This window comes from Acanthochromis polyacanthus, chromosome 4 (genome assembly GCF_021347895.1).
Source record: "Acanthochromis polyacanthus isolate Apoly-LR-REF ecotype Palm Island chromosome 4, KAUST_Apoly_ChrSc, whole genome shotgun sequence".
Taxonomy (NCBI): Eukaryota; Metazoa; Chordata; class Actinopteri; family Pomacentridae; genus Acanthochromis; species Acanthochromis polyacanthus.
The window spans coordinates 32,157,759-32,183,607 of NC_067116.1; the positions used below are offsets into that span (position 1 = coordinate 32,157,759).

General features: G+C 37.5%; 1 protein-coding gene across 4 annotated transcripts in view; it reads left to right on the forward strand.

Annotated features, from left to right (window-relative positions):
- The window catches only part of lpp (LIM domain containing preferred translocation partner in lipoma), a 212,197-nt gene that overhangs the window by 54,070 nt on the left and 132,278 nt on the right, over positions 1-25,849 (forward strand). For all 4 annotated transcript variants that reach the window (XM_022199643.2, XM_051947252.1, XM_051947253.1 and 1 more), the window contains one exon: positions 2,583-2,628. The gene's annotated coding sequence lies outside the window, so the exon portion shown is untranslated. The remainder of the gene's footprint in view (positions 1-2,582; positions 2,629-25,849) is intronic.

Here is a 25,849-nt window from a genome sequence, read left to right on the forward strand (position 1 = left end):
AGCGGCCGTGGATTCGAATCTAGCTCATGGTCCTTTCCTTCCCCCATTCTTCTCCCCACATATCCTGTCTCTCTCTCCATTGTCCTCTACAATAAAGGCAAAAAAGCCTTTATTCGCATATGTAACGGAATAGTGATGCAGGATAAACAGTGAACTGTCTTTCTCACTGCTGTTTGTCAATAAAAAGGCCCAAAAATGACCTTCCTCTTTCAATCAAATGTTTGTCCTCTACTGAATCTTAACACTACCGCTCTTAGTGGTCTTAATATTTGAATATGTCCTCTGTACTTTAGAATTCCATCACACAAGTTGTCTGTTTTGTCTTCCTTTACAGTATTTTATCTATATTTTGCTTTACAAATAGATTTAAATTCAGTTTTCTATGTTACTCTTTTACACATAAAGTTGTTGTTGCCTGACCTCTACCATACACAGCACATTGGTCAGCTCTAAATGTTTTATAAACAGATATAAAATAAATACAAATAAGTAGTATGGTAATGCATTTCTTTTGATTTAAGCACTTGTGCCAGATTTTGACCTCACTCTTAAATGACCCATTCTGCTTACATATTGTTGACTGTCTTTTCATTGTTTACATGGTAGGCCACTTGAATTTGATACATTTTAGGATTCTCATTTATTTGCAGAAATGGACTGGTCAGTATTAGTTTTTATGTCGTTAAATGTTGAACTGAGGTATTAATATATTTACAATATTGAAAGTAAAATCACATAAAAATAAAATATGTAGACACACAATTAAAAAAAACATGGATAAGAATGACAAAAAATATGAAAAGGCAAAATTTGTAAAAAAAAAAAAAAAAGATAAAACCATTAAGAATACCGAGAGCATTTGAAATTTTAAAACAAATGAAATAAGAACAGCTTGATAAAAATAAACCAAGCCTTATGTTGTTCTGCCTGTTATTGCTACTCACAGATGCACAAACTGGATCTTTCAATTTTCCAACTTCTAAAAACAGCCACAATTTATTTCTCAGTTATTAATTAGAACTACAATAGATTCATTAGACAGTTCTCAATTGCAATTATTTTAAAAATCTCTCTTTTTCTTTGACTTAAACTCAGAATATTTGGGTTATGGAGAGACAATAATGTCTGAAGATGCCATCTTGGACTTTAGGAAACACTGATCAGAATTTTCCCACCATTTTCTGACATTTTACAGCTAGAACAATTAATCATTTAGTCAAGAGGTAACCTGACAGATTAATCAACAGTTGTTTGTACCTGACCCATTATGAATAACCAGTCATTGTTTTAGCTGGATCCAGTTGCACATACTTCACATTATTAGAGTCAAAGTTGGTTCAATAAAATATTTGCACTTTATCAGGATTTTCTGTGTTGCAAAGTTTAAATTAGTGGACAAATGGGAACATTTAACTGACAGTAATAAAGAAACTCTTCTGTTTCTGTGGTAACAGAATGCATACAGTGGTGTTCAGTATTTAACAGTAGAACTACTAATTAAAAGTGGAAACTGAAGCAGTTTTTGAGGTAAACACAAAAATTACTCGGCAGTTGATGCTGGATTTCACATAGAATCAGAGTTTCAAGCTGTGCAAAAAAGCAGCTAAATAGAGCGTCTTCATCAACATCATTTCCCCGGAGGAACGTGCCCTCAGCGCTCCGACTGATGGTTACTTTCCCTCCACATCCGGCTACTCGCTGTGCTTGGAGAAAATGTCGTCTGAAAATATGGAGCATATGCTAGAACAAGGAATGCCACATCAAGCAATACTAGACATTAAGACGGCATAAAGAAACTGAAGTGAAGTTGAGAAAAGACCTAGTTGTCGGTTGCGTGTTCTCAAAACATTGTGCTATACTTGCAAAAAAAAAAGAAGACAGAAAGGAGGCATGGATAACAATCCCAAACTGGCGCCCACCAGTAATTATGATGTGAGTACAAAGGGATTTTTGCCATTCTAAAGGGAGAAGGGGAGTGTAGGTGTATTAATTCCTTTTCCTTCCTGCTTCCTCGACTTGGAAGTTCAGATTTAGAAAAAAATAGCCCCCCCCTCTCAAAAGAAAAGAAAAACAAGAACTGTCAGATTGACTGACGCCAATCGTATGTAGCATGTGTGTTCCCACTGCTGCTCCCTATAGTATAAGCCACACTGTGGCAATGTGGGAACCTGACAATGTCAATTTATCAGAACAAAAGCATTCCTCAGCAAGAGAAATACACATCTTTGGGCCCTGGAGACAAAAATCATTCCACCCCCACCCTTACCTGCATCTAAACAGAATGTAGGACATTCACAACACCAGAAATAGAAATTTCAGTCACAATTATCATTTTTGAATTTATCCCCTGCAGTCAAAAGTTAGTGTTTCACTTGAGGAGTTAGAGCTGCACTTTAATGCTAACTTTCTTAAAGTAAACAATTGAGTCAGAGGCGCTGAAGACGGATTCAGGCAGCTGCTGCAGCCCAAACATCGGACCTTTTCATTTCATTGGTCCATCTTCATTGTTCTCGAAATCATAATCTGTTTGTGAAATCAAATTTTCTTATTATTTACAAGATCTATGTTGTGCTTCCTTTCAGGTGTCTGATCCTGTCGTCCCCACCATCAGTTAGTGTCAACATTTGGGTGAGTACTCGACCTATTTTTTTTCTCCTTTTCACAGCTGCATAATATATTCACAGAGCAAAAGGGCCTCCATGAACATTAATGTCTTTTTTTCTATCAAATGACATTCCTTTTAATATCATTCACTTTACCTTGCATTGTTTCCCCATATACTATTAATGGACGCGTTTGCAGTATATTTTACATAGAAATAAACTGCTGTGTTCTCATATCTCATATGCATCATCTCTTAGACTTTGTAGCTGTTAAGTAACTACAGCATTGTTTTGTCATCACCTCTCTCAGACTGAGAAATACAGTCTATGATAGTTGCTCTCAGTATCGCAGTGCATCATTGCACAATGCAGAAAATCAATTTAATCTGCAATTTTAATGTGCCACTCTAACTCTGCTGTGTGTGTCTTGTTCAGGCTTTACAAAAAATACTGTTGAACACACTGATCAGTAGGGCACTCAGACATTTAGCCACAACCTAATTCCTTTGACCCTTACTCTCTCTCTTGTAATTTGTTAGCAGCTGATAAGTTCTAATTTGCACTCTATCCTCAGAGCATTCTCTGAGTGTTTTTACTCACTGTGGACTCGTTTTTCACTGCAGTATAAAGTCCTTTGCCTCTGTGGAAACACAACCATGGCTAGAGGGAGCAACAACTCAAAAATGCTTGGGCAGATTTTGCGCACTATAACACAAATGTAAATCTTTAAAAATAAAATCTGCAGTCAACATGTACAAGATTTTCCAACAAGGTTACTGGTACTGCAAAAATGGAGGCTCTATATGCTTTACTATTCACTGTTTGTCAATGTTTTTCACACTACTATGCACATCATTCTAGAAAAGATATTTCTTTATGCTGAATGTATCTTTCAACGACTTGCTGACAGCTTGTTCCTTTATATACTCTTTATACAATCCTGCCTTTATTTTAATGATGAAATCAGTTTTATTTCCCTCTCAGTCTCTCTAATGTGTTTCAATACATGTCTGCACTTTGCATCCTGCAGTCCAGCTGAACATTTACTGATTTTGACATGTGACCGTACAGATTATTATTTTTGGTGCATTTCTAAATGAGTTGTGTGGAATAAAGTCACTTTGATGAGACATAATTTTAGGCTTAGATATGGTTATTTTCTGGACTGAGCCGCACGTCAAACATGATTTTTTTTCCCCTGACAATTCTCTGTTTTCACAGTTTCTTACTGACAAATGGTGCTATTGTGGTAATTCTTAAAAGATTACATGCATTACAAGCTGTTGGTGCATTGAAGGATTCAGGGAGACAAATGTAAAAAAGCTTGTATTCACACGTTTATTGATTTCTCGGTATAAATTTGCAATATGCATTTTTTATTTGCATGTTTATATATGTATGTTTACTTATGAATGTTTGTCAAATTCTTCTTGTGGTTATATGGGAAGATATTCATGTGACTTCTGCGTGTATAGAAGTTTTGAGTAGTAAATTTCAGGGCCTGTTTAATGTATTTGCATCTTAGAGAGGGTAGGAGGCTGTCTGATGACGTACACTAAATGTTCCTGTAATTCATTCTTGCTTTGTGCGATTAGCCATGCTTATTAGAAAAGAAAGCCATGTTTTTAACACGGAAAAAAACCAACAGTCTCCACTTTGTTCTGCCATAGAGTCCTTAAAAACCCTGCACATGTAGTTGCAGCTCCATCGCAGTGTTCAGCTGTAAGTTGCCTCCAGCACAGGAATTGATTGATGATTTAGTGTCGGCTTTTAACTGATTGATTGTCACAGCTCCACTGCAAGATTCGTTGGAAGTGTGGTGCTTTTTCTGGAAATGTATTGTGATTTTGGTGCAGTGGCCTCAGTTCAGATAAACAGGCCATTGTGGTCCACGAGGTCTTGATTTTGTACATAACAAAAGAAACAGCAGTGAGACAATTACAAAAATTAGCTGAGTGTCGTTCACTCAGGATATTATTGTTTGTAGCATTACACTTAGGGCAGCTATACTTTTTGTGGATAATGTTTGCATGAATTGGACTGGCTCTATTGTCAGTGTACTTTGAAGCCCGGTAATTACTCAAAAACGGACCGACGGATTTGGATGAAATTTTCAGGGAAGGTTAGAAATGACACAATCACCACCTTATTAGAGTTTGCCAGTGATGCAGCTTATAGTCTGGATCCATGGATTTGTTCAGGATTTCCCATTGCAAGATAGCGACCTTCATGGCGTCACCATAACTATGACAAGTGAACACTACGTCAGCTGCCCGCTGATGATCACATGATTGCAATCCTACTACAAATCCACTGCTGCGGACTTATCGGGACTTAACAGTCAGAAATCATACAAGGAACAGTTGATTAAATTGTGGAGGTGTTTCCGAGTCCCATCAATTCCTGCTGTCTGCTACATATTTAGGTCATGCGATGTAGCAAACCCCAGGGAAAAAATAATGAAGCATACTTATGTTTCACAAAGCCTTTATTTACGTTAAACCGCCAACCTTATTTTGAATGCAAATTCACCTTTCAGTCCTTCTGGCCTTTCTTCAGAAACACTGTGTAGGCTTGTCCCCATTCTAGCTAGGTGCTTATAAATTTATACACATCCTTTGCTAGATAGCAACAGTGTGTAACTGTTTTCCTTCCATCTATACGTGAATTTCTGACTTTTTGGCAGCACCTTCCTCATGTCAAGAAACCACTTGCTAGATAAACACTTCCTGTGCTGTTGAAATGGTACCATAATAAAAGACCGTAACATTAAAAATACACCTTCAAAATAAAAGCATAGAGAAGACGTTATTTTAACAATAGCAAAACAAAAGCTTGCAAAAAGTGATGAACTGATCAACAGACCTTTATAAGGGTATTTTACACACAATTCGGTACTGGTACATAACATGCACATACATAACAGACGCCTGTGCTCAGCACAAGGTCAATTTTATTGAAGATTTCATCCACCGGAAATAATCCGAAGACTGAGCAGCCTTGATGGAGTACTGTGCTCTCTGAGTGCTTTTCTTGTTTTTAATTTGATAGTTCTAAATACAGCACAACAGCATGTTTTTGTAAAGTTCTGAGATTTTCAACTAAAAGTACTCAAATTGGCCACACAAAAGAGGGGAAGTGCTCTGAAAAAAAGACTGCAGTGAAAAAATGCTCTGTGGCCACATGGCCTATAATGTTATCTCTATCATTTAACAGTTTGGGTTGGACTAATTGGAAACTAATTTACCTTAATTTGACCAATAAAATGTAAGAGACGTCTCTTTTGATTGTCTTGTATTCTAACATATTGTAATGCAGTTCACTGTGGGGATGACTTCGTCTTGTGCTCAAGGTTTACAAAATAAGGTATAAACTTCACAGAAAAATGACATTATGTTGATCAAAGAGGCTTAAATATCCTCAAGTTTCAGATTGTGTAGATTTTCTTAACTGAGCTTCAAACATTTCAATTGCAATTGCCATGACAACACTACAGATGGATGTAGGTTCATATTTGTCGATGTAGTTTTTTGTACAGTTGTGACATTGCATAAATGAAAAGGTTAAAAAAATTGAAACCTGTACCTGTTAATAAAGACATATACTTGTCAAGTTTTTTGCTGCTTATTAAGTATGCATTTGGTTCATGAATTAAGTCTACAGCGATTCTTTGTCTTTATCTCCTGATTAGCTGAGTCTTTTGTTGAACATTATTTCTGATAAGCTGCTGAGTGCTCCTTTAACAGCCGCATCAAACTTGTGTTTGCATGTCCTGATAACGCTAATGGTCCTCGGTATAATTGATTTAAGATACATTGATTGATCAGTGCTTCAGTCACGCTTGTGTGTTTGTAATTCTAATGAAGACATGCAAACTTGTTTTTTGTTTTTCAAACCTGTCACTTGAATGCATGTGTTGGATCACCTACATTCACTTTGAAGTCACTTTTCTAGCAGTAATTATTGGAAGATAGAATATGCAGCAAATACAGTCGCACTGGAATTGCACACATCATAAAGGTAAACATTAATATTAGCTTAAAATAAGCTCTGTGGTGTCTTTGCTAAGCAAAGCATGTACTGTTGTTGAATAACAAAATTAGATATATTTTTGAAACAGATGGCAAGGTGCTCATATGGGAACCTAAGCTCTTCTTCACTGAATATGAAAATGTTGAACAGGTGGTCCAAGAAGCTTCATTCCCTTCTGCAGCTTTCATTAACTCACTTTTATTCTTCGAGTAATAATACGCTTATCCGTGCCTTTAGAGATATAGGGAAGACAAAAGAACTGCTTCTTTTCATAGATAAAAAAAAGGCAAAACTGTGGCCTTGTTACAAATTATTAGACCCTAGCATCACTAAAGATCATAAAAAGCAGGCACACAGTGTGCATATTTTATGATCTGATAGATGTCCGAAATCTGTTTGTTTTAGCAGTGGTTTATTTTGCTTTAGGGCTTCAGCTCCTTTTCAGTGGCCATGTGAAATTACCTTAGAGTTACACTTGGACATCTGCACATTCTGTATCTCAAAATTTGTCTGCATCACTATAAACCATAAATTTACTGTCACGGGGTTTGAGGCGTTTTGACCCATGACCTCCTTAGGACATAAAATGTCTTGTCACAGTTACATCCTTCTAAATTGAAGGGCAGCATCAGTGCTCCAGTGAGATCGGCTCTAAAATGAAGCTGTTGGCTGTTGTGTAGTAAATGCATTGTTACAGAAACTGCTGTCTGTCTGCCTGCTGCTAAAAAAAATAAAAATGTAATACAGGCAAAATGAGGAATATGTCTTTGCACAAATTGCATAGCACTGGCTTCTGGCACACAACTTTCTGGTCCAACATATTCTAGTGAGATAGTTGATCTAGAGCATTGATCTAGCAGCATGGAAATAAGAATTTGAATGTGAGCTATTATTTGAAAACTATTACCGGCCACAGAGGTCTCTGTCATGGCCGCCCATTGCTAGCCAAACCACCACAATGCTTTCTGCTTGCTAACCTGGAACTGCCTGTAATCTGAGTGAGCACCTGTTCTGGTTGCTTCTGTAATAAAGACAGCAAATGAACTGCAGTTTTCCCCCTCAGTAAACGGTGAGAGCCTTCCCCTGGTGGCACAACCAGGATATACAGCTAGTATACAATGTATTTTCTGGTATGCATGTCCCTCATTTAATATGTTTTTAGTTGGTTGAATTATTTATGGTAATTAACTGATTAATCATTAACACCCCTGGTATTATTACCAAAATCTGATTATTTCAGCTCAGAGAGAGCCGTTCATCAAGCACATAAGTACAAAAACCATATTGCTGAGAAAAATTTGAGATTTCTGGTAGACAGTTGTGGGTAACCTTTGGCAAGATGTCTGCTAGACTGCAGCAGTCTTATTTTCCTATGCAGTTTAGCTTTGTGGCAAACTAGCTGCAAACCAGCCACAAGTTGAAGTCACATCTTTGCCACTAGTAGCAAATTTATTAGCAGACATTTACTAGAAATTTAACACTGCCGGAAAAACTGTTATGACAAACCAGAAGTGACCGTGTTTACCATCATTGCCAGGATATTGTTTAAAATTTGCTGTGAGTGGTTAACAGTGGCAACTTGTGATGTTTTTTGTGACACTTTTTTCAAACTAATCACCCACAGATTTACCGATCTGAAGGTCAGAGATTCAAACCCCAATGGGGCCACTGCCGGGCCCTTGAACACGGCCCTTAACCCTTTCTGCTCCGGGGGCGCCGTACCTTGGCTGACCCTGCGTTCTGACTCCCTCGAGTGGGGGGATATGCGAAAAACAGAATTTCATTTTGCTTTTTGCCAGAAAGTAATGATACATAGCATAAGTTTGTGGCACTTTGCCTCCATACATTCAAGCTAGATATTAGACCAGCAGCTAATGCTAGTGGCTTTGTAACAGTTTAACGTGCATCAGTTCTTGAATCACACTGTTGATGCTCAGTGCCCTGTTAGCTAAGGTAAGCTAACTCATGTTAGCTGAGCAGCTAAGTTGTCATTTCTAGAGATAAATTGAGACATCTGCTACATTCAGCGTTAGTTTGCTGTCTGCAAATGTTCTATTGCTTTTGCATGTCATCATTTGGATCATGAATGTAGACAACCAGAAACTGATGAAGTTTTACGGCTTGCACAGTTATGTGCCACATTATAGTTTATAATTTTGTAGCACTGCAGATGAGGAACTGACCCTTTTTATTGACCCATTTCAACATTTACAATCAATATTGTATTCCCTACAGCCTACACAGCATGTCACGGGTACGATGTAATTAGTGACTTTAAATGCATGTTGCTGTTTATTCCCTATAGCAAAGCTAAGAGTAATTCTTTATAGAGAAATAATTTCAACTTTGGTTAACATCCATCAACCTTTAACATTTTGTTATGTTGATGTATTCTTCAAAAGAGCCTATGGCAGTGTTTTTCCCCCTACATATTATAGAAAATTACCATGGAAACTATGAGCCTGCATTTGGAGGTAGAATATGTGTCAGGGTCATCAGAGATAGTAGTTCTTCATCTTTTGCATACTAAAGGAGCTGAGTGATCTTTTCAAGGTTTCAACTAATTGTTTTATAGTATTTTTAATCATGTTAATATCTTGCGTTCTTATTTTATGTTTGCAGCGGCCATATTTAGCAGATAGAGTGGCAGCATTCAGGAGTAGAAGAAAAAAATCTACACAATGATGCACTCTAATTTCACTACAAGTTGTTTTTAGCGCAGAGCTGTTGGGCTTATGATACGACAGATAGGTGAGTCATTTCACAGAAAGACAAACATTTGTAATCAAATTAACCTTTCAGTCTTCTCTGTGCAACAACAACACAAAATGCTGAAGATTTCACAAGTAGCCAAATGCATTTTAGGTTAAAATACTGTAATGTTGCCCTCCACACAGATTAGCTTCATTTCTGATTCAACATGAAAGCACCACTGTAACCTACTAGTAAAAATGGACACCACCTCACATGACTGGGCCACGGCGATGGTGTAAACTTAACTTGCCAGGGATGGTTCTTGGTTTCTCAGACTGTTTGTTTGGATTCCTGGCTCACAGTTTGCCTGTTTGGGCCAGATTCTTGAAGCACACATCAAATCGACGGATGACTAGCGAGGCTGGCTGCCAGCTGAATTTCAAGAACAGTTTAGCTTCACAGTAGAATTTAAAATGCTTAACTCTTTGTTGGGCTTGACTGGAGCTGTAGCCAAACGGGTTTCCTTGACTCATTTCAGAGTGTTGGGACTTTATGTAAAAGGATAAATCCTTCAGTTTCTGCTGGAGTCATAGAGGACTGCATCAGGAAAATTATATTATGGTGGCCTCTGCAAAAATGTTGCAGTCTCCACTCTCATTCAAAAGCCGTGCATTTCAGTCCAACCTAATACCATCCTACTGTATGCAAGGCAATTACAGCACCTCAATGGAACATCTAATTCCTAACTCTGATTCGTACTGTTCCTTGCATTTTTCTTCAGAGCTTTTCCAACCTGATAATCGCAGCAGTACGCTCTGTATGCATTTAGCGTTAAAACAGCATTCAAGACTGAAAGAAAAATCCATGTAGAATCTTATCCAAATAAATGCTTGTTTGCTTCCATTTCATAATGCCACCTAAAATGTTGTCTTTGCGGCTCATATCAAGTAAATAAAATAAGTATGGTGTGTTCTCTTCAACTTTTAAAGCATTTTATGTAACATCTCACAGTTTTAATGTAAAATTTAAATGTACATAGTTTTTTAGTGTCTATTTTAACCCCAAATTATTTTACTTAAAGATAAACAGCATGAAATTGGCAGGTGCATGTACAGTAAAGAAAAGGAGTCTGTGTTACCTATTTTGATCATACATTTTCCTGTCATTTTTGACCAGTTGATAAACAAACATTCTTCTGCTTTAGTAGGTGAAACCTCATTTAAAACATAAATACCGTAACAGTTAAAATAAATTGCCTTTATTTGTTACATTTTCATTTTGACAATGGTAGTTACCAAAATGCTTATTTGAAGGCTGCGGCAACTTCTCTATGCAGGAGAAACTCTGAAAAAAAATTAATAAATTTGGCATTTCAGATCAAATTTAATATTCATGGCGTGTATCAGCTGTGATTCTGTGTGAACACAACATGGTGCAATCACAGTCATGGCCCAAGTGTGGCCTGATTGCATGGTCCAGGGCAAGTTATAAACAAAAACAATGCTGTTGCTGTCTTTGCTTACATGGCGCCTGAAATGTTTTACATTCATAAGCACTGCTTTAACAGAGAACGACGTTAGCTGTGTAGTGGCATCTATTATCGTGGGATTGTGTGCCTCATTAACATCAAATTTGGCAGATTTGGATGAATGAGGCTGAGTGTGCAGTCGTGTCACAAGGGTAATCTTTCTGACTTGTTTTCCTTTTTCTTTCCTGCCTGCTTGCTTTTCTTCATTTCTTTCTTCCTCCATTCTGTCTTCCAACATAAACTTCGCTACAGAGATTCTGCTTGGTCTGACTTCAGTAGGTTACAGTCAATGAGGTATAATTACTGAGGTGAACATAATGTAACACCTGACCACTGGGTTTAATTGACACAAGAATAATTTGCTTGAGATATCAGTTATACGGATGATATTACAAATAGATACAGTGAGAGAGAAGTGAATTGCTGTCATACCAAACTCAGCTTATTGGCTGAACTGTTTACTATATTCCTAATAATGCTACTAATAGACCCAAAGTTTGGCTGTTTAATTAAAAATGTGTTATATTCTCCATGAAGATCACTGGTTATATGGCAGCGCTGTAGGAATGAGAGGTCCCATTTTGGTATTTTTTTAGGTTCATTTTTTGGAATTTGGAGTTTTAAGCAACCTAAAGGAACATTTTATAACAACATTTAACTACTTTCTGGCTACTTCTACTGCAACATGAAATAAACAACACTAATAATAATAATAAAAAATAAATAAAATGGAAATAAAAATTTAAACATTTCTCCTGTTGATCTTTATTCCTGACTGCTTTCAAAAGACTTTGAACTAGGCTAAGCGATTTAGAGAAAATATCTAAGACTTTTCTGACAGATATTGGGATCTGATTAGTTGTATGATTCTTTAAGGTCAAGCTTTAGCTGAATATTCATTGTGTAACTGATTTTGAACATGTGATGGAGCATTCCCACCTCAGATACCACTAAAAGCGTGACCGTCACACAATGAGGACACATGAATTTGTGAAATCAGGGACATCACAGTTTAAACTCTGGGTCAGACTTGTTGCATAATGTATGCAACAATTTGCAGCCGTTATGATTTGGATAAAAAACTGATTCATTGTTTAGTCCTACTTAGAAATATGGACAAATTATGACAAAAAAGTACAAATGAAATATAAAATGTTCAAGATTTTTTTTGTTATTATTATTGTATTTATTTTGGCCAAATCACTGACCAGAAAGTATTTGGTCCGCGCTCCTACCAAGTTGGGCTGTGGCAAGAATCAGTTACATCATTTGTGGTAGCAAGTTTACACAGTGGATCTAAATTATGCCAAAAACAAGTTTTTCCTGCAGCATGATCAAGGCTTTCAATTTAGGGTCTGCAGCTCATTGTTGAGCAACACTGACACATCGGCCTGACAAAGGACACGTCAGTGGTAATGTACTGCGAATGTCCAGTTCATATTTGTTTTAGTTGCAGTTCTGTAAATTAGAAAGGGAAATCAACAAAAGGGACCACATCCAGATTACTGTCTTTTGTATAGATTTGTGCTGAAGGCTTAATATTAATATTTGCTTGTCACCCCTGAAGGGATCCTCTTGTTGTTTTCAGCTCACAAATTAGTGAAACTTGTCAATTCTTATCTGAGCTTTACTCTGTATTATTCAACAAAACACACAAAATAGCTATTGGATCTTTTTTTAAATATATATGCTTATCATGAATCTGGCCTTCAGTATTTTGGTTTTAAGAATGTATGACCCTTTTAAAATTCGAGATTGCCTAATATAATTTATTCAGGTCTGATAACGCTATAAATTCTTTGTCCTCAAAGAGACATTTATAGAATAAAAGATAATTTTGGAATAACAAAAGCTTTAAATATGGTTAAAATTAGTATCAGTTAATGCTGTGAATATTGCTCAGGACCAATGAGGGACTACAGATAAAGTCGGCTGCAAGAGAGCCAGTGTAGTGCATTTTTTAGCTGAACTGTTTTATTGTGAATCAGTTCAAATTGACAATGCCAATAACTATAAACACGAAGATAAGATCAGATAGATCAGATTAGTTGAGCCCTACTTAAAATCCACCACCAGATTTAAACTCTATGCTGTCTTGGTTTGAGATAAAAAGCTGATCAAATCAAGATTCATTAAACCGGTTTACTATATTTTGTAACTCAGCTATCAAGCACCGTAGTACTACAGCTGGTTAACTTTATGTCTGGTACATATTTAGAATGCAGACACAGCGAGCATGAATATCTGTTTCAGTGAATCAATGCTGCTCTGTCGGCTGGGAGCGGCCATGCGCCTTAACAATGCAATGGAAAATAATTGTGTATCGAACTGGCATATGACAGAGCGATTGTAGCCTTTGTTCACGGCTCTGCTGATATGTTTGTTAGTTGACACCATACTGCATGTTTACACGCTAAGAGTAAAATACTGTTCTTAAACAATTACTGCAGCTTTCCATGAGAAGCCGGAGCTGAGGATGATGTACAGCTGAGCCCCGATCACCTTCCACAAGGAAAGTGAAGAGCAGAAAACAAGTAAATAAGACGTGCTTAAGATGGAGGGATTAGATTAAAACAAGCCCAGAGTGATTAAAAGGGCTGACATAGATAGCCTGGCTGGATGTTTAGGGACCAGCTAGCGGGTTTGGATTAGTTTAAAGCAGCAGAACAAATAAACAGCAGTAGCCATCAGTCAATTAAGTATAAAGCCTCCCAAAACAACTAACTTAACTTTGCTTTTCAATTAATCTTCTGTGGGTGTCACTAAGGGGTCATCTGTGCGCTGCAGAGTGAGCAATGGAGAAGTGAAAGATTAAGTAAGAGTCCAAACAACTGTGCACGAGGACTAAGACCTAATTCAACCCTGCTTATGCTGCACAGATGCTTCTGGCCAAGCAGGATTTCAGCACTTTGTTTTTCTGCAGAAGTTGGACAAACATTAGATTTCTTTTAGCAAACAATCTGCGGATGAATCATGGAAGTCCAAGTTGTGTCCAGTTTGTGGCCGCTTGCTGCTCTACTGAGGTCTTTTAAGAATATTTTTTAGAGAAAAACACACATCTGTGCTGTAATGTGTTTGTCTGAGAGATCTAAAAGAAATCCCTGAGCTCAAGTCCTTATGAGCTGTGAACGGAAATCTGATGTTTTCTGCTGTGGATGTAAAATCACATTGTTTACTGCACAAGTAGAACAAGTGTTTTTGACACAACCTAAATAAAAATACAGACTGAGAGGAGTGTGAACACTTTTTTGCCCCAATAGTGTAAATGCAGATATTCCTTTCAGGCTCCATCACTGCCAACAACCTCCACAAGGCAGAGCAGGCCAGGTTATTTAATAACTTCACATGAAAAAATGTTCCCAAATTCAGTGAGCAACAACTTCACTGTGATGTAGAAATTAAAGACTAAACTCTATGGCTCAGAGACACATGGTGGACTTTTAAAATGCAATAACTCCTCTTGTCTCGATCACCAGGCCAGGGTGAGATCTGAAAAACAAATCAAAAAACAGACATTTTTACTTCTCCCTTGTCAAAAATTCACATTAATAACAGCCTGTTAACGATAAGTCCGTGACACTGATATTGTTGAACCTGTTCTTATATCTGTAATTTGAAATTTCTACCAAACGATATGCAGCAGAATTGAATGACAACAACATCAGTATTAATCACTGTAAGAGAGGTTCTCATGGTTTTCAGGGTGACTTTGCATGACAGTAAGATCAGTCAAACAGAAAAGTCTATATGAAACAACAAGCAACATTTCAATTGACAGAACTCGTAGAAAACATATTATAATGGTTATCATACTGTTGGTGCTGTTGAATTTCATTTTTTTTTGTTCTCATGAACCTCTTGGAGGATGTCAAGAAATTCCTTTATGCATGGAAAACATCGACCTAGAAAGATGTTTCACCAAACTGAATGGATCTCCTGACAACTAGCTTCTCTGTGTCTTGGTTTGAGCCATGTTGCATTGATTTTATTGATAAGTAATTTTTTGTTTTCTTCTAATTTGTATCCATTCTTGTTCCCTTTGTTTTTTTGTCTAAGCACAGCTTGCAGTTGAGATAAATAGTCACAGATTTTTTTTTGTCAAGTTACTGTTGTTGGCAGCTGAGCGACTTCTCATTTTTGACGAGGAGACTGAATTTTTTTTAGGCATTTATAATTTCTGATGAAATGTTATATTTTTGATAATTTAAAAAATGATACATGTAGTGTCATTTTGATGAAATGTAATAATTTAAGCTTAGGTTTAATAAATCTTTCCAACAAAATCACACGTCACACTTTCATTCAGGGCCAGTGAAAAACAGCTGCTGTCGATGCTGGCGGTGATAAACTGTCAATTTCATAAAGATAACATGTTTTTTGTGGGTTCTGGGCTTCAGAAGGTTAAAAGACAAAACCCAAAAAATCACGAGGGTGTTTTTTACTGACATACATTAGAAAATAATGCCATAAATACCTAAAATGTAGATTACCAACTTGTATTCAGTCATAAGCTCTGTGTTGCGAATAGTTTTCGTACCACTCTTCCACAGTGGCTGTGAAACGTACAGTGAGCTTAGCTACTGGTATTGTGTGCCTTAAAGAGAGTATGAGGAAACTCTGGCTCAGTGTGACATGATGAAGTTCCGGGCATAAAGCTCCTCATTGTTATGTATCTGTGGTCCTGCAGTCCAGCACTGTAGAATATGGAGAGGGTGAAGGAAACGACGCTAAGGCTGCCAACACATTGGGCCTTTTCAACTGAAGCAATACCTGCAAGTCAAGACAAAGGGGCAAAACGCTCTGGCTTTTTGTCTGCGTCTCTCGTCAGGCCAAGCCCAAATGATTTGGACACAATTGCGATGTGAAATCTCTGTCTGCTGCAGTTGCCTAAATGGTAGCTCAAGTATTTTTAAAAGCTTGGATGAATTTGTCACGAGCTTATACTCATTCATCTGTGCTGTACTAAGGGGATTCTTGAGCAAAGTCATCTGTATTCCGTAAACAAAGTGTTATTGATGAGTTGATTCTATGTGGCTTTGCCAGTGAGCGAGCTGGGGAAGGGATTATGTCCCCAAGCCAAAACCCAATAGAAGTTTGAATAAGGGGATAGATGTGCAGTGCTCATTCTAGCAGGAGAGGATAAGCTGTGTTCAACATTAAAATAACAGCTCAATACCTGTGATATGAAAAGGGTTGGAAATGGCAGACTAGCGTAAGTGGGAAATATGCCCGTTTACTGTCTCATAATGATAAATCGACCAAAGTTTTTCGAGAGTCCACTAAAGGAAACACGAGTGTTCTAATTCAGTGTGTTTTGGAAGAAGTGCAACTTGATGTTTGTGTTGATAGCAGCTTACCAAGGGACTGTAATTGAAGGAGGTATTTTTGAAGATCTATGATGAGGTTTCATCTGCTGAGGGACTTAACCGTTTCCGCTGAGTGAGAGAGGAAAGGTGTAGCTACAGCAGCATATGGTAGAGACTGTGAGGAATCCAGAAATCCGCTAATCCACCGTTCTTGCAGGATAGGGATTATACCTTCTGTGACTTTTGTCTGTTTTTACGTCTTGCTTTCCATTCCCCAGTCCACAGTTTGGTTTCAATCACTGTTGTTATGCAGCTATAAGAGATGTTACTTGGTGCATCTTGTTGACGACCACTGAAAGAGATTTTTTAAAAATAAATCTCTCCTTAGATACCTTATATGGAAAACAGATAATAATTACACTTGTTATACTTCTGTATAACAGTTAAGAATAACATAAAACATTTATATATGTGCATTATTTAATAACTTTTTTCCCTGGTACATACACATGTGAAAAAAAATGTATTTACCTAAACTGAAAATTACTGCTAGTATAATTTACCTTTAGCTATTTTTACACACACTACTGTATGAAAGCAATTTTCTGGCAAAAATAGAAAAATTATAATTGCTGTCCAAGTACAACATTATGTTCTTACTTTTTTGCTTTGAAGTCATTAGGTCAGTATTATATTCATTTAAGTCACTGACGTTTTCCCAAACCACATGTTGTTTTTGAAGGGAACAGGCACTGGCACTGTTAGAGCTACCGTTTTATACTATTATATTCATTGAGTCAAATTACTTTTTTTTTCAGCTTAGCAATTGATGTCAGTAAAATGAATATTCTGACTGATTATTTTTGGATTTATTTTAAGTATTCAGATGATTATCAGCTTTGATAGAAGGACAGTGTGGGACTGAGTCTTGACTTTTTTAAGCAAACGTGAATGAAAACATGTAGAATGGAGAATTGCTTGACCTCATGGTAAACAGAAAAGTTTTCTTATCTTGTTTAAAGTGAGAATAATTCAGCCCATTGAAGCCAATAGAATCAGCAGCTGCAGTGTTGGGATTTGGACTTTTGAAAATGTGAATCAAGAAGCGAAGTTAGAAGAAAAGGCCACAACAAGCCTGGTGTTGTAGGCTACGAGTTTGAATGAGTGCCATGCAGTACAGATGTTATTTTGTAGCCTGTGTTGCTGGGCTTGCCTTTTATCTTTCTCATAACTTGCCTTTTAAAGTATTTAAATGTTAGGGAAGTACAGTTTTGTAGTAGTTTTACAGTTTAGAACTGAGAGGAGCTGAAAGGCAAGAGAGTAGGATGGACATGTAGCAAAAGCTTCTTTTCCTCTATGGGGAACTCAATTATTCATAACCAGGAGCTTTCCCTGAACTCAACTTCTTGAGAGCGTGTTGGGCAGAAGTGATCAGCTCTGCCTGATTGTCCACTTGACCATCAACTTTAAGTAATATTGTGTTATTGCAGAGATACATTACCCAGTGCAACAAGTAGAAATCCTGTGTGTTTATCTATGTAATATGCACTTGCTGTATGCAAACTACAAATAGACCCATGTACTAAAAATCTGTTTACTTGAGTCAGAAATGTATTTCATTTGAGATTTTTCTGTTTTAATTGTCTCACAAGCAGAATATCTCCATAAAGAATGAGACCTCTCCAAAAGAAGTCAATAGATAACCAAGTAAGAATACATTTCATGTCACTGTACGGTGCTGTAGTTAAGTAAGTTTTCATTACAACTGAACTTTTAACATTTAGGAAATAATAAACTAATAAAAAGATGTCAGCTACACAGTCAGTGTTTTTATTTGATTGTACTAGTCCTTGTGAATACTTGAGCTGGATACTGACTACATTTTTAACAGATATTTAGTAATTGTATCAGAATAGATTTTTAAAGATCCCTCCCAACCCTGACCATATCCATCCTGGTCTCCATAAGTTTTAAATAAACATGTATTCAAAACTGATTTACAGCTCTTTTGCCACACACATGCAATTATAAAGACACACACTGCTGACAGTTTGATTCCCCCAAATTGCAAGTTTGCCTTCATTTTTTATCATATTTCATTGCTCGAGTCTTCACCAACCGAGCAGTTTACAGCCGTACAGGCAGACAATTGACTTGTTTGTGAGCTCAGGATCATAATTAACTCTGTCCAACCGTAAAGTGTGTCCTCTTCCAATTCACGCTTTTCTCATGAGATGAGGATTCCAGTCTGTCTTCATAAATTACATCTCAGAAAGTTTTTAGAGAGTCTTTGTGTGTGTTTTTTTCCGAGAAACCCCAGTCAACTTAATTATCACCTAGCCTCACGTTGTGGACTGTCCTTGAAACGCCCAGCTGCATGTGCGTTGCCGTCCAAGTCTTGTTGCTTCTGACCGTTTTCTTCATCATGTATCTTTAGAAAGACTGCTTTCACCACCGTGAACAAATATGTTTAAAACAGAGAAGTCAGCTATTGTACTCCTCCTGTATCAGCCAACCAGCAGACCCTGCTCAGAGTCACTTCTTAGCATCAAGTGCTCATTTCCTAAATGAAAGGCAGCAATTAACACATCAAGGTTGAAGATGGTACCATTTTTTCGCCTCTTCCCGCCTTTGCAGGTAGTTACAGGGAAAAAAACGTCCTCCTGTTGTGTGATAAGCATTTCCTCTGCTGTGATAAGAAGCCTTGGGATAGTGCCTGTCAAATGAGGCCAATTAATGATGGCTTGATGTGATGTTTTATCTTTTCAAGGCAAGTCCGCTGCTACTCTCACTCACTGTTGTTCCCTCCCAGATAAGCTTTACTTTGTTGACTTTGCCCCAATCTGCTCCAAAACCAAAGGCACTCTTTAGCTACCTATCCGAGAGTGACATTTGTGGCTACGGGCCACATTGGATAATGGCGTCCATCATCACATCTGTAGTTACTGGATTAATAATTTGATTTAATTTCGGGCCATCATTGGCACCACAGAGCTGTATGGCATTTTTGGAGGCAAGGACCAGTGTTCTCCTCTAAAGGCTGTTTGGATCACACACATCATTTATTTAGCTCGATACAGAAGCACAGTTTGCTGGTACAGGACATATGAGACGCTAATTAAAGGGTTCACAAGGAAATTACAGAAAATAGAACTTACACAGAGCAACCATTTGGATCGTATTGTAGGTTTCTATACAACATCTTTATCAAATAGGGCCGTCTACTCCATTAGTTGTAATGTTTTGGGAGATTGTCGGTGTTTGCTGCTGAAACACGTCTTTTGGCACTGCATTTTTTGTCAGATAAACAGTTAAAGAATGATGCGTTGGCTGCAGTGAATTTTGTTCTCTTGAAGCCTCCGAGAACTTTGTTTGAAATCTTCCAAGGCAATCTCAAACCAAGTTGTGCAGCAGCTTTGTTGGTCCACAGCACAAAAACATTTTAGTTTCACAAAGAAGGCTGTGAAAGTGTGACAAATTTAAAGTCGTTTTTTTTTTTTGGTGAAAATATCACATTTTTGGGCTGCATACTTAAGTCGCTGTTGCACATTTTGGAGACTGGTCGTCCTTCTCTGTGTTCTTGACTAAATAAAAAACAATTAGAGCTCAGAGTTGGGTTATTGATCCTGAGTGTAACAATCATTCAAAACTGGGAGAAAATAGTTTTCAATGAAGACTTTGTCGCTGATATTCTGAAACTAATTGGGAAATTATGTTATCCAGGCCTTAAACACCGGACATAAACATACATTTTGGTAAATGTATGTTGTATGTATATATAATGTTGACTTTTTAGCTTTTCCTTGAAATACTTTGACCAGTATTACATGACTTTCTATGTTTGGATTTAGGTTCGTACATCCATGACCCTCCCAGAAGATGATGTTTTATACACCGATTATTACTTTATTCATTGACATATCTTGACAACAATTTGATAGACTGCTTTGAAACTTTGTATAAACACATTTATGCTCCTCAGAAGATGATGTTTCTTTTTATACAACTATGAGATTGAGTTTTTGGTTCTTTATTGAAATACCTCAACAGATATTGTGTGAATTGCTACAAATTTATTGAGCTAAATGTTGTGAACTGACAGACATTTATGGTCCACTGTAGATAGCATGTTATCTATTGAATTTTAATTCTTCATTACCATGTCTTGACAATCATTTCATTGATTGCTACGACATTTTGTACCGATAGACATTCATGCTCTCGAGAGGATGACATTTTTTGGGAGGGCTGCTATGAGATTGACTTTATAGTTTTTTTGTTGAATTATGTTGATAAATATTGGTAGAATTTTTATGAAGTAGCCTTCATATGTTCACACTCACCAGGGGATGACTTGCAATAACTTTGGTGTCCATTTAATCTTTCATCAAACACTGTCATGAGGTCAAAATTTCACAGTGTCCAATAAGCAAATGTTTACATACATACAGTTTACATACAATAAGATGTTTACACACTTACACATTCACGGTTGTGTACTGATTTGTGACTGTTTCTCCTGTGAACGTGTTCTTTTCTCGTGACTTCCTGTTTTGACAAGCAACTTTCTTTCGCATATATCTAAAAACTGGTTTATAAATAAGTCTGCAGTGTGTGTTGACTTACTTCAAGCTACTACAAGTCCCATTGGCTTCATCTTAGGAGTTAGGTAGAATGGGGCAGTATTTTAAAAGAAATATGTGTGATGATTTATCAAAGGAATTCTGACAAAGATGTAAAAGCTGCAGTTTAAACAAAAGGACCTTTTGTCTTCTCGATTATATAGAAGATTAAGCGCCTGAACAATGAGATGTTGCTGCTTTTTTTATTGTATGAGGTCGAACATCTTATCTTTGTCTCTCCCTTTTGATAGTTATTGGCTTTCTTGAATGTCAGTGAAAGTGTGAATTTGTTATGATGTATTATTGCTGTTAAAGGTGTAGCATCATTGTGTATGCTTCTGCAGCTGAAGATTACATTACAATCAACCGATTCTGAGATCGTCTTCTGTTATTTGCTATTGATTTGCTAAAAATGTGCAATATGCAGATGCTTTCTTTGTTTATTGTTGATGCAAATATTTTTATTTTTATTTTAGTCTACTCTCTACCGCAGAGGTATGCGAGAGATGGTTAAGGTTGTGTTGTGTGATATATTTACAGCTGTCAGTCAGTAACCTCCTGAGACTCAGATAAGATAAACTCCTGAGACGTCGCATCTTACCACTTGCAGTATCAAGGAGCACATACTCCAGTCATGCAAGCCATCCAATTCTATTTGATATATCCCAAGCCAATACAAGCTGTCAGTCAGCATTAAAGTCAGATTCACATATTTACAGAAAAGTTGTGCTGCTGTCATTAGGGAGCAAAGGCCAACAACTCAAGTAAACTACTCAACAGCTGTTCAAAAAAAAAAAGTCATGCAAATCTTGTTAGGGAAGTTTTTAAGGTGTTATTTTAACAAACAGAGCTCTTATCTGGAGGAATAAGTAGGTGTTTTTATGCCCAAGTGGTGCAGGAGTGTAGTTTTTGTTTTTACTGTAATTCTGAAAGTCTGCAAATGAATGACAACAAAGGAAGTGTAGAGAGCCTACTCAGAAAGGGGACTCTCTGCAAGTGTTCTGACCCTTCAGATGTTCTCTGTGCTTTTTTGTGTGTGGATCCCACAAAGTGTTAATTGGCACACATAAAAACTTCAAAGATGTACTCTCTCAAAAAAAGGTGCAGGAGACGTTGAGTACACTCCTCATAGAGAGAAACTCTTAGATATTAGGGCAGCAATTTAAGTACACTTGTTTGAGAGAATGAGAAAACCCATTACGTTGGGAAGATAAAAGTCCTTAGCCCTGTGATCTGAAGCTGCAGACAGGATGTTGGTGAAACAAAGAGTGACAAGGCCACAAAGAGTCATTATGCACCTTTTTGTGTCTTACGTCTATTCATTTTGTATGTCTTTGTGGCTGTTTTCTGTCTATCTGTCATCATTAGCAACAAATGACAACAAAATGCAGTTGTTTTGCACCTCTTTGTGGACATTTGCATCTCGGTGGTCGTATTGCATATGCAATTTTCTGGCTTTCCGTTGGTGTTACTCCGCTAAGGAACGGAGCGGAGTTATGTGATGATCGCCGTACGTGAGTCCTTCCTTCCCTCTGTTAGCAACAATGCTGAAAACTGAATAATGGATTTGGATGATTTTTCAGGGAAGGTAAGAAATGACACAAGGACCAAGTGATTAGATTTTGGCGATGATTCGGTTTATAGTCTGAATCCATGGATTTCAGGATTTTCTGTTGCGAGATAGCGGCAACAGGTGAACACTACATCAGCTGCCTGCTGACGATCACATGATTGCGATCCTACTACTGACTTATCGGAAATAATACAAGAAACAGTCGATTAAACTGTGGACATGTTTCTGACTGTAATCGTTTTTCTTCCATCTTTATGTGCATTTTCGGACTTTTAGGCAGCGTCTTCCTCGTGTTAAGAAACCACTTCTTCAATAAACACTTCCTGTGTTGCTGGAATGGTGCTAAAAATAAAAGCCCATAACATTGTTGGTTTATTTAGTTATTCTGCATAAATATACATGTTTACCCATAAACCAGTACATTAAAAAACAGAGAAACACTCTCAATCAAATTGGAATCTGAGAGGTCCATGATAATTTGATATGTTCTCCTAAGCTAAGAGAAAAATGTAAAAATACAACGCTGGAAACCCTCTTTAGGTTTAATAGCAGTATAATGGGGCTGCTGTAGGAATCTGCAGTAAGTGGGCTCAGATGTACAGTATCAGTTCTTACACACCTTCTTTCCACTTGAGAATATATTTCACATGATGTCAAAACATTTAACTGAAAGCTGTGAAGCTACCTTTTCATTTCTCACCCGTTTCTTTTTTTTTTCTCTCTCTCCTTGTTCTTAGCTCAGGGTGGTGGTGCAGGGTGTTTGGTTGGGGGGTGGGGTTGTTAGTCTTTGTAGTAGTCACAGCTCCAAATCTCATTTGTAATGGTTATCAACTGGTTTGGCTCCTCACAATAGCTAATGGGGAAAACAAATCGGTATTTGCCATGTTTATCATTTGATTAACCTTCATATTATCCCTGTGTGTAATTAGCCTTAATTATGAGAGGCTTTACACTGACTGTCTGATAGCTCCTCACACACACAGGTCTGACATGTTCTGGCCTGAAACAAATGAAGCGCTCAGTGTGTTTAAAACTCACTCTGAAGCAGGTAGTGTAGCTTTAAAACGCGTCAGTACAGTTTCATCCAGCGACAGTTTAAATTGTACAATAATTAATTTATATGACCATGAATTACGAAAAGGAAAAAAAAGAAAATGTCATTTCTTTGACTTTGATTTTGAGTTTCCATACTTGTCTAATATCTGCTTTTTGTTACCTTGGCCTGTAATTTGTTTTTGTGCCTGTTGGTCACAGCTGAACTGATGGCTTCCTGATTGTTTATTTATTTTTTAATCAATTAATTTATTTTTTAACAGAATCAGGTTAGACCATACCATTTATTTTTGTTTAATTTCTTTAAGAAAGACATCTGCACACCGTCCCACTTGCAAAAGTACATTTATTATCGTGGTGTTCTGGTGCTAAACCTTCATCTGGCAAATATTTTAGGAAACTATTCAGGACACTATTTAACTGATGAAGGCCTGGCATAGATATGTGGTGCTAATAAGTATATCTGTGCAAGTCAGAGAATGTGCAGGAGTCTGATTGAAACTTCTGGATACACTCGCCGCCTCTTCACCGCAGCTGCCTCGTAAAATAGATGTGATAAGAGTTTGGCTTTCATTTTTAAATTGGCTATATAGAATAAATAGATTTTGATGAAATATTTTGATTTTAAGCTTCGATTTGCATTGGTTTGCACCACAGAACTTGCACATCACAGATGAATAGCTCAAGAATGGTTTTGGATTCGGATAGGTTAACCATCTGGTAAATATTCAAATTGCTACGTGTAGATAAGCATTGTTCATATATGAAACAAAGAGCCTATTACTGATACGGAAGCAGATAAGTAACCGTTAATGTCCGTTGCAGCAACCAGCCCAACAAGTTTGTTCTTGCCTCTCTTTGGGATCACATGCTGAACGTCGGCTTACCTCAGACCAGAATCAGCCACCTCTCGTCAGGTCAGCGTCTCGGCATAGACTGGATGGGTTGTGATCGGGACCCTCTTCTTCACCAAGCTCTGAACACAGTTGCTTTGACACAACAAAAAGGTGATTTTGCCTGCTAGCTTTCTCACTCCTCGTTGTCACGGCTGCTTTGCGTCAAGTGGCCAGTGGTAGTGCGGCGATTGACTTCCAGCAGGTGTTGAAACAGGATGGATTGTTGTTGGTATTAGGGGTGAAGTTGCCTCACTGTAAAGCAACGGGACCTACCTCAGAAGACCTTTGCTCTCCACACAGTTAATTCAGACCTTTTCTGCAACTGTGAAGACACAAGTTCAAGTTCACTGTGACTGCAACTGTTTTTCACTGATTAAATTTTCTTGACCAGAGATAGAGGTTCTTTTGGTCAAATATAGACCTCCTCAGAATTGATATCAGCCCTGCATGAAACGCAACAGGAAACCTTTTCAGAAAGCTGGAGTAGACAAAGCAATATACTGTAAATATGAGGCTGTAGAATTTTAAAGGAAAATAGTAATAATAGAATAGTGAAGTCTTGACATGCTTAGGAGCATTTAAACAATTTTTTTATTACAAGCTAAAAAAACCCTCCAAATTAATCAAAAGTGGAGCTAACTTTTTCTTCCTGTAAATCAAATTTTTTTTCACCTGAAATTTGCAGATTTATATCGCAAAAACATGAATGGACTTGCTCTTATATAGCGCTTTACTACTCATCAGAGTACTCAAAGCGTTTATACAACAATTGCTTCCATTCAACCATACGCTCACACATTCTCACTCTGGGGCGGACGGAAGCGTGGCTGCCAATCCGCGCCTACGGCCCCTCCGACCACCACCAACATTCACACACATTCATACACCCGTGAAGAGCACTGGAGGCAAGGTGGGTTAAGTGTCTTGCCCAAGGACACAACAGCACATGACTAGGCGAGAGCGGGAATCGAACCGCCGACCCTTCGATTATTGGACGACCCGCTCTACCACCTGAGCCACAGCCGCCCCAAACAAAGACATTCATGTATAAACTTCGATACAAAGTGTAGACAGCAGCCTGGCACTGGCTTCTTTAAATACCTTGTTTTTCTTACCACCTGTGTTTTTTCACCATTTGCTTAACATAATTAATAATGATTAACTAGAGAAATAATGTGTTTTCTCACTGGGCTTCAGTCAGTGCCAGTGTGCCATTTAGATATGCACTTTTTTATATGTGTATTTTAAATTTGATCATTCTGGGCATTTACTAAGACCTCTCACTGTGCTGGGACTAATTACAGATGTTTTACTCAATCCACATCCTACATGTCTATAGGGATAAGTTAAAAAACATACGTCTTTACTTTTTTCTTAACATTTCCATGCATTAAAATAAAATGTCAACTGGATTATTTTTAGTGTGATAAAGAACTGCAGGGATTGTACAGGTTGTTTCAGCAATTTGTTTTTGATCATAAAGCACTGCAGCAGTCCATCCTTGTGTTTAAATATTCACCACTCAGACTCTAAAGCAGTTCA